The 10,000-nt window shown below is 52.3% G+C and overlaps 3 non-coding genes across 3 annotated transcripts in view; all 3 read right to left on the bottom strand.

The window, feature by feature from the left end:
- Nucleotides 1-1,523, bottom strand: part of LOC126323153 (large subunit ribosomal RNA) — a 4,222-nt gene extending 2,699 nt beyond the window's left edge. Inside the window, exon 1 of the ribosomal RNA XR_007559348.1 lies at nt 1-1,523. This exon is cut by the window's left edge and continues 2,699 nt beyond it. This is a non-coding gene — a ribosomal RNA (large subunit ribosomal RNA).
- A 188-nt stretch (nt 1,524-1,711) lies between these two features.
- LOC126323155 (5.8S ribosomal RNA) lies at nt 1,712-1,866 on the bottom strand. The gene has a single exon (XR_007559349.1). It is a non-coding gene; the product is annotated as a 5.8S ribosomal RNA (ribosomal RNA).
- Nucleotides 1,867-2,228: 362 nt separating this feature from the next.
- LOC126323158 (small subunit ribosomal RNA) lies at nt 2,229-4,121 on the bottom strand. The gene has a single exon (XR_007559351.1). It is a non-coding gene; the product is annotated as a small subunit ribosomal RNA (ribosomal RNA).
- Between the last annotated feature and the right edge of the window lie 5,879 nt (nt 4,122-10,000).

The raw sequence follows: 10,000 nt of genomic DNA, 5'->3' as shown, positions 1-10,000 counted from the left end.
GATTCGGGCGCCTTAACTCGGCGTTTGGTTCATCCCACAGCGCCAGTTCTGCTTACCAAAAGTGGCCCACTTGGCACTCCGATCCGAGTCGTTTGCTCGCGGCTTCAGCATATCAAGCAAGCCGGAGATCTCACCCATTTAAAGTTTGAGAATAGGTTGAGGTCGTTTCGGCCCCAAGGCCTCTAATCATTCGCTTTACCGGATGAGACTCGTACGAGCACCAGCTATCCTGAGGGAAACTTCGGAGGGAACCAGCTACTAGATGGTTCGATTAGTCTTTCGCCCCTATACCCAGCTCCGACGATCGATTTGCACGTCAGAATCGCTACGGACCTCCATCAGGGTTTCCCCTGACTTCGTCCTGGCCAGGCATAGTTCACCATCTTTCGGGTCCCAACGTGTACGCTCTAGGTGCGCCTCACCTCGCAATGAGGACGAGACGCCCCGGGAGTGCGGAGGCCGCCGCCCCGTGAAGGGCGGGGAAGCCCCATCCTCCCTCGGCCCGCGCAAGGCGAGACCTTCACTTTCATTACGCCTTTAGGTTTCGTACAGCCCAATGACTCGCGCACATGTTAGACTCCTTGGTCCGTGTTTCAAGACGGGTCGTGAAATTGTCCAAAGCTGAAGCGCCGCTGACGGGAGCGATTATTCCGCCCGAGAGCATCCCGAGCCAACAGCGGCGCGGGTCCGGGGCCGGGCCAGGTAGGTCCGTCATCCGGGAAGAACCGCGCGCGCTTGCCGGGAGCCCGAGCGCCCAAAGGGGCGAATCGACTCCTCCAGATATACCGCCGAGCAGCCAGCCAGGACACCGGGGCTCTGCCCAACAGACGCGAACCGAGGCCCGCGGAAGGACAGGCTGCGCACCCGGGCCGTAGGCCGGCACCCAGCGGGTCGCGACGTCCTACTAGGGGAGAAGTGCGGCCCACCGCACACCGGAACGGCCCCACCCCGCGGCGAGTGGAAAGGCAACCGGACACGACCCCGCCGCGGATTGCTCCGCGCGGGCGGCCGGCCCCATCTGCCGAGGGCGGGGGCCAGTGGCCGGATGGGCGTGAATCTCACCCGTTCGACCTTTCGGACTTCTCACGTTTACCCCAGAACGGTTTCACGTACTTTTGAACTCTCTCTTCAAAGTTCTTTTCAACTTTCCCTCACGGTACTTGTTCGCTATCGGTCTCGTGGTCATATTTAGTCTCAGATGGAGTTTACCACCCACTTGGAGCTGCACTCTCAAGCAACCCGACTCGAAGGAGAGGTCCCGCCGACGCTCGCACCGGCCGCTACGGGCCTGGCACCCTCTACGGGCCGTGGCCTCATTCAAGTTGGACTTGGGCTCGGCGCGAGGCGTCGGGGTAGTGGACCCTCCCAAACACCACATGCCACGACAGGCGGCAGCCTGCGGGGTTCGGTGCTGGACTCTTCCCTGTTCGCTCGCCGCTACTGGGGGAATCCTTGTTAGTTTCTTTTCCTCCGCTTAGTAATATGCTTAAATTCAGCGGGTAGTCTCGCCTGCTCTGAGGTCGTTGTACGAGGTGTCGCACGCCACACCGCCAGCCGGCTGTGCACGCTACCGAGAAAGTACCGGTATGCGAACCGCCAGGCGACGGGCGCGCATCGCACGTTTAAGGAGACGCGGCCGGCCACACAGGCGACCACGACACTCCCACGTCTCCGAAGCGGGACAAACGCCGCGCGCTTCAGTATACGTAGCCGACCCTCAGCCAGACGTGGCCCGGGAACGGAATCCATGGACCGCAATGTGCGTTCGAAACGTCGATGTTCATGTGTCCTGCAGTTCACATGTCGACGCGCAATTTGCTGCGTTCTTCATCGACCCACGAGCCGAGTGATCCACCGTCCTGGGTGATCTTTTCCTTTTCAGTCTCCCACTGTCTCTTTCAAGACAGTAGCATTTGCGGGACTGAGGCGTCTGACGGCCCCTGTTCCACTATTTTTTTTGTGTCCAACGGCCTCACAGCCGATGGGCGTCGTACGGCTCCACACCGGAGCGGACAGGCACTCGGGCGAACGTCATTCAAAACCGGCGCCAGGCGCCAGGTACCGCAGGCCAGCCGCTCCAGAGCTTCAGCGCTCGTACCACACAACAACAACACTTCCGCTAGTTTTGAGAGGCACGCGTGGTTCCGCACGCGGCGCACGGCCACTGCCGTACAGGTAGCGTGTTGCGCGACACGACACGCACATCGAAAGACATGCAGTCTAGTCGGTAATGATCCTTCCGCAGGTTCACCTACGGAAACCTTGTTACGACTTTTACTTCCTCTAAATGATCAAGTTTGGTCATCTTTCCGGTAGCATCGGCAACGACAGAGTCGATGCCGCGTACCAGTCCGAAGACCTCACTAAATCATTCAATCGGTAGTAGCGACGGGCGGTGTGTACAAAGGGCAGGGACGTAATCAACGCGAGCTTATGACTCGCGCTTACTGGGAATTCCTCGTTCATGGGGAACAATTGCAAGCCCCAATCCCTAGCACGAAGGAGGTTCAGCGGGTTACCCCGACCTTTCGGCCTAGGAAGACACGCTGATTCCTTCAGTGTAGCGCGCGTGCGGCCCAGAACATCTAAGGGCATCACAGACCTGTTATTGCTCAATCTCGTGCGGCTAGAAGCCGCCTGTCCCTCTAAGAAGAAAAGTAATCGCTGACAGCACGAAGGATGTCACGCGACTAGTTAGCAGGCTAGAGTCTCGTTCGTTATCGGAATTAACCAGACAAATCGCTCCACCAACTAAGAACGGCCATGCACCACCACCCACCGAATCAAGAAAGAGCTATCAATCTGTCAATCCTTCCGGTGTCCGGGCCTGGTGAGGTTTCCCGTGTTGAGTCAAATTAAGCCGCAGGCTCCACTCCTGGTGGTGCCCTTCCGTCAATTCCTTTAAGTTTCAGCTTTGCAACCATACTTCCCCCGGAACCCAAAAGCTTTGGTTTCCCGGAGGCTGCCCGCCGAGTCATCGGAGGAACTGCGGCGGATCGCTGGCTGGCATCGTTTATGGTTAGAACTAGGGCGGTATCTGATCGCCTTCGAACCTCTAACTTTCGTTCTTGATTAATGAAAACATACTTGGCAAATGCTTTCGCTTCTGTTCGTCTTGCGACGATCCAAGAATTTCACCTCTAACGTCGCAATACGAATGCCCCCGCCTGTCCCTATTAATCATTACCTCGGGTTCCGAAAACCAACAAAATAGAACCGAGGTCCTATTCCATTATTCCATGCACACAGTATTCAGGCGGGCTTGCCTGCTTTAAGCACTCTAATTTGTTCAAAGTAAACGTGCCGGCCCACCGAGACACTCAACAAAGAGCACCCTGGTAGGATTTAAACGGGGTCCGCCTCGGGACGCGAAAGCACCCCTTCGGCTCGCCCCACCGGCAGGACGTCCCACGATACATGCCAGTTAAACACCGACGGGCGGTGAACCAACAGCGTGGGACACAAATCCAACTACGAGCTTTTTAACCGCAACAACTTTAATATACGCTATTGGAGCTGGAATTACCGCGGCTGCTGGCACCAGACTTGCCCTCCAATAGATACTCGTTAAAGGATTTAAAGTGTACTCATTCCGATTACGGGGCCTCGGATGAGTCCCGTATCGTTATTTTTCGTCACTACCTCCCCGTGCCGGGAGTGGGTAATTTGCGCGCCTGCTGCCTTCCTTGGATGTGGTAGCCGTTTCTCAGGCTCCCTCTCCGGAATCGAACCCTGATTCCCCGTTACCCGTTACAACCATGGTAGGCGCAGAACCTACCATCGACAGTTGATAAGGCAGACATTTGAAAGATGCGTCGCCGGTACGAGGACCGTGCGATCAGCCCAAAGTTATTCAGAGTCACCAAGGCAAACGGACCAGACAAGCCAATCCGATTGGTTTTGATCTAATAAAAGCGTCCCTTCCATCTCTGGTCGGGACTCTGTTTGCATGTATTAGCTCTAGAATTACCACAGTTATCCAAGTAACGTGGGTACGATCTAAGGAACCATAACTGATTTAATGAGCCATTCGCGGTTTCACCTTAATGCGGCTTGTACTGAGACATGCATGGCTTAATCTTTGAGACAAGCATATGACTACTGGCAGGATCAACCAGGGAGCTGCGTCAACTAGAGCTGAGCAGCCGGCCGCCCGGGAGTGTGTCCCGGGGGCCCGCGCGAACACGGAAGCGTCCGCTCAATTATTCTGCAAACAGGAGGAGGCCGAGCTCCCCTGCACGATACACCTCGAAACCCTCTCAGGTCCCGGCGGCGCGCAGCGCCGTCCTAGGTACTTGGTCGGTTTCGAGAGAGGCGCAATCGCCCGGAGTTAGGCGAGTAGACGGTTTTAGTGCGAACACCCTTGCTCCCAACTGAGCTTGCCGCTGCCGACAGAGGCCCGGGAGCGTGCTGTCGTGGCATTGCCGGCGGGAGACAACACGCGCCACCTATGGTGACCGGCAGCTCCAACGCCAGCGCCACACAAGGGCAAAGCCCCACTTGGGTGCAGAAGCGAACTCTCCCAGCACAGCGCACGCGCCAACACGTCCGCACAACTGCGATACAAACCACCTGCGAGAACCGCTGGGGCGACCGAGCAGCAGACGGCGTCGCGGCGCCGAGTGCCAGGCGGCGGCGCATCCTCAACGCACACAGTCCTCAATCAGACCAGCACACTGCAGATGTCCACCGCGCTTCGCACCGGGCTCGGCTGAACCAACTTTGGCCGCCAGGCGCCGCGTGCAGGGTGCGCCGCAGCGTAGCTGCGCCGCCTGCCGGGCCCGTCGGCTGGCGCTCCTGCCACTCGGCGCCCCCCACCAGCCGCCTGTTGCGCGTGCGCCCACGCAGCGCGCGGCCAACACGCCGGGCGGCCCCCCTTCACCGGCCGGGAACAGTCCCACCAAGCCACCGCCGCGTATCGCTTCATACCCACATGGGCCTAGTCACGCGTGTGGATGTGGCGGGTACCGCTGAAACAACCGGTTAATAGCTGTACCGATCGTCGCCATCACAGATTCACCTCCAGCGTGAACAACCGCTCAACAACGGATTTCCAGTTCATTTGCGTATCTTGGGCAGTAAACGTAGATGTCCACCTACATTTGCGAATTCAACAATTCTTGCATGCCAGGATGTCATGTGTCACGACACGCTACATCAGACCACATACACACTGCGACATGTGCAGAAGAGAACACGTGGAAGGTGGCCCGCGCACGTATGCGATGTACCTTCCGCGATCCACTGTCAACCGGCATCTGCGGCATGTCCCAGATATGGAACGCGGTCCACCAGGGTAGCACTTTGTGTGAGGCAATACGACAAAGTCGGAATACACGCGTCACTACATCAGACGGCTCACGCTGACCTGACCTGACCTGACTCACCGCACCACCACCCCCAGCGACCCAGGGTGACATACAATGCGTTCGTACGTTCCTCCCACACGCCTCTACGGCGTACCACAGTGCAACCTAGCTGTTATTGGGAGACGAGACAAGTAGCATCAAGCACAACATATGGAAATTGAGATTCGACACCGTTGGGCACAGCCAGCGTACGGTCACACGTATCACACTACTTCACTCTGTACGTAACGACCGATGATCGGTACAGCGTGTGGGTTACGCGTACGACATCAGCGGACAATGGACACAGACCATACCACGACGTACACTGAGGGCGTCGACATCTGAATGCAACTGAACAGCTGCGAGGCTCATTTAACACTCAAACGCCAGACCGACCAGCTTGAGAGGACAGAGACACAAAGAGGGGGACAGAGGGGGACAGAGGGGGGGGAGGGGGGGGGTCGGCGATATAGTCCTATTGCAGTACAATTGACAGTGGATAGCAGGAATATGTGGAAAGTAAGCAACACTCGCAAGACATCTACATGAGGATAACAACGACACCAGAGATTCCGAGCAGTGAACTATGTTAGGCAAAGGGACAACGTGGGTTAGGTTAAGGGACAACGTGGGTTAGGTTAAGGGACAACGTGGGTTAGGTTAAGGGACAACGTGGGTTAGGTTAAGGGACAACGTGGGTTAGGTTAAGGGACAACGTGGGTTAGGTTAAGGGACAACGTGGGTTAGGTTAAGGGACAACGTGGGTTAGGTTAAGGGACAACGTGGGTTAGGTTAAGGGACAACGTGGGTTAGGTTAAGGGACAACGTGGGTTAGGTTAAGGGACAACGTGGGTTAGGTTAAGGGACAACGTGGGTTAGGTTAAGGGACAACGTGGGTTAGGTTAAGGGACAACGTGGGTTAGGTTAAGGGACAACGTGGGTTAGGTTAAGGGACAACGTGGGTTAGGTTAAGGGACAACGTGGGTTAGGTTAAGGGACAACGTGGGTTAGGTTAAGGGACAACGTGGGTTAGGTTAAGGGACAACGTGGGTTAGGTTAAGGGACAACGTGGGTTAGGTTAAGGGACAACGTGGGTTAGGTTAAGGGACAACGTGGGTTAGGTTAAGGGACAACGTCGGTTAGGTTAAGGGACAACGTCGGTTAGGTTAAGGGACAACGTCGGTTAGGTTAAGGGACAACGTCGGTTAGGTTAAGGGACAACGTCGGTTAGGTTAAGGGACAACGTCGGTTAGGTTAAGGGACAACGTCGGTTAGGTTAAGGGATAACGTGGGTTAGGTTAAGGGACAACGTGGGTTAGGTTAAGGGACAACTTGAGTTAGGTTAAGGGACAACTTGAGTTAGGTTAAGGGACAAATTGAGTTAGGTTAAGGGACAAATTGAGTTAGGTTAAGGGACAAATTGAGTTAGGTTAAGGGACAAATTGAGTTAGGTTAAGGGACAACTTGAGTTAGGTTAAGGGACAAATTGAGTTAGGTTAAGGGACAAATTGAGTTAGGTTAAGGGACAAATTGAGTTAGGTTAAGGGACAACTTGAGTTAGGTTAAGGGACAACTTGAGTTAGGTTAAGGGACAACTTGAGTTAGGTTAAGGGACAACTTGAGTTAGGTTAAGGGACAACTTGAGTTAGGTTAAGGGACAACTTGAGTTAGGTTAAGGGACAACTTGAGTTAGGTTAAGGGACAACTTGAGTTAGGTTAAGGGACAACTTGAGTTAGGTTAAGGGACAACTTGAGTTAGGTTAAGGGACAACTTGAGTTAGGTTAAGGGACAACTTGAGTTAGGTTAAGGGACAACTTGAGTTAGGTTAAGGGACAACTTGAGTTAGGTTAAGGGACAACTTGAGTTAGGTTAAGGGACAAATTGAGTTAGGTTAAGGGACAAATTGAGTTAGGTTAAGGGACAACTTGAGTTAGGTTAAGGGAAAACTTGAGTTAGGTTAAGGGACAAATTGAGTTAGGTTAAGGGACAACTTGAGTTAGGTTAAGGGACAACTTGAGTTAGGTTAAGGGACAACTTGAGTTAGGTTAAGGGACAACTTGAGTTAGGTTAAGGGACAACTTGAGTTAGGTTAAGGGACAACTTGAGTTAGGTTAAGGGACAACTTGAGTTAGGTTAAGGGACAACTTGAGTTAGGTTAAGGGACAACTTGAGTTAGGTTAAGGGACAACTTGAGTTAGGTTAAGGGACAACTTGAGTTAGGTTAAGGGACAAATTGAGTTAGGTTAAGGGACAAATTGAGTTAGGTTAAGGGACAAATTGAGTTAGGTTAAGGGACAAATTGAGTTAGGTTAAGGGACAACTTGAGTTAGGTTAAGGGACAACGTGGGTTAGGTTAAGGGACAAATTGAGTTAGGTTAAGGGACAACTTGAGTTAGGTTAAGGGACAACTTGAGTTAGGTTAAGGGACAACTTGAGTTAGGTTAAGGGACAACTTGAGTTAGGTTAAGGGACAACTTGAGTTAGGTTAAGGGACAACTTGAGTTAGGTTAAGGGACAACTTGAGTTAGGTTAAGGGACAACTTGAGTTAGGTTAAGGGACAACTTGAGTTAGGTTAAGGGACAACTTGAGTTAGGTTAAGGGACAACTTGAGTTAGGTTAAGGGACAACTTGAGTTAGGTTAAGGGACAACTTGAGTTAGGTTAAGGGACAACTTGAGTTAGGTTAAGGGACAACTTGAGTTAGGTTAAGGGACAACTTGAGTTAGGTTAAGGGACAACTTGAGTTAGGTTAAGGGACAAATTGAGTTAGGTTAAGGGACAAATTGAGTTAGGTTAAGGGACAAATTGAGTTAGGTTAAGGGACAAATTGAGTTAGGTTAAGGGACAAATTGAGTTAGGTTAAGGGACAAATTGAGTTAGGTTAAGGGACAAATTGAGTTAGGTTAAGGGACAAATTGAGTTAGGTTAAGGGACAAATTGAGTTAGGTTAAGGGACAAATTGAGTTAGGTTAAGGGACAAATTGAGTTAGGTTAAGGGACAAATTGAGTTAGGTTAAGCGATAATCTGGTACAGCCACAGTTAGGTTAAGCGATAATCTGGTACAGCCACAGTTAGGTTAAGCGATAATCTGGTACAGCCACAGTTAGGTTAAGCGATAATCTGGTACAGCCACAGTTAGGTTAAGCGATAATCTGGTACAGCCACAGTTAGGTTAAGCGATAAACTGGTACAGCCACAGTTAGGTTAAGCGATAAACTGGTACAGCCACAGTTAGGTTAAGCGATAAACTGGTACAGCCACAGTTAGGTTAAGCGATAAACTGGTACAGCCACAGTTAGGTTAAGCGATAAACTGGTACAGCCACAGTTAGGTTAAGCGATAAACTGGTACAGCCACAGTTAGGTTAAGCGATAAACTGGTACAGCCACAGTTAGGTTAAGCGATAAACTGGTACAGCCACAGTTAGGTTAAGCGATAAACTGGTACAGCCACAGTTAGGTTAAGCGATAAACTGGTACAGCCACAGTTAGGTTAAGCGATAAACTGGTACAGCCACAGTTAGGTTAAGCGATAAACTGGTACAGCCACAGTTAGGTTAAGCGATAAACTGGTACAGCCACAGTTAGGTTAAGCGATAAACTGGTACAGCCACAGTTAGGTTAAGCGATAAACTGGTACAGCCACAGTTAGGTTAAGCGATAAACTGGTACAGCCACAGTTAGGTTAAGCGATAAACTGGTACAGCCACAGTTAGGTTAAGCGATAAACTGGTACAGCCACAGTTAGGTTAAGCGATAAACTGGTACAGCCACAGTTAGGTTAAGCGATAAACTGGTACAGCCACAGTTAGGTTAAGCGATAAAGTTGGTTAAATTTGGTATTGTGTGGGAAGGGGGCAGAGAGAGAGGGGGGGGGGTGGATAGTGGTGGCAGTACACGGATGCCTGAGTCACCGTCAGATACGTCACGTCGGTTCGATGCTTGTAGCAAGAGGCTGGCGGATGTGTGTCTCTCACTTCTGCAATTTTTCATGTGGTATAACACGAGGGCGGGGGATGATATTTGGTGCCCCTCTGTGTAGGATGTGTGTTGGTGGTGTTGATTTATCTGAGCAATGGTAGTTGTCGGAGGAGTGGGGTATTGTGCTTTTATAGGTGGACCTACTGCTCTGGTTATCATAGTGTCGACGGTGCAATGTGGCAGAGAGGATGCACTCGACATTGTCGCATTCCAGATGTTTACGTATTGTGTGTCTCCGTTGCAGGCCGAGAGTGGTGCATGTTCGAGTGTCTGGCTGACGTGCGATTCACGTTGTGTGCCCAGTCTTACAGCACGTATAGGGACATTCGCATAAATCATCTATATTTGGCCTTGCATCATTTACTAAGCAGTGCCGTGAGACGACCGAACTATTAGGAAAGTACTGATGTACCGCATAATGTTTACCTTCCACCACACGGCGAGTATCGACTGTGCCCAGCGTTGCCACCGCAGGCAGCGGTCACCGTCACCATTGTGCGGCGGAACGGAACATCTATATCCTCAGAGGAGCACTCTTTGCCGCCGGGCGTCACGTCTCGCGGCCTGCCGGCCAGCGCCCACGACGAACTTACTGCATGTATAGGGACAGCGGGAATTTGGCATACTTGATATAACTCTTCATGAGGCGCAAGATATAGGGGTGGAT

The sequence above is a fragment of the Schistocerca gregaria genome, unplaced genomic scaffold, assembly GCF_023897955.1.
Source record: "Schistocerca gregaria isolate iqSchGreg1 unplaced genomic scaffold, iqSchGreg1.2 ptg000851l, whole genome shotgun sequence".
Taxonomy (NCBI): domain Eukaryota; kingdom Metazoa; phylum Arthropoda; class Insecta; order Orthoptera; family Acrididae; genus Schistocerca; species Schistocerca gregaria.
Note: the sequence above shows the minus strand (reverse complement) of the source record. Positions and strands in the feature narration are given on the sequence as shown.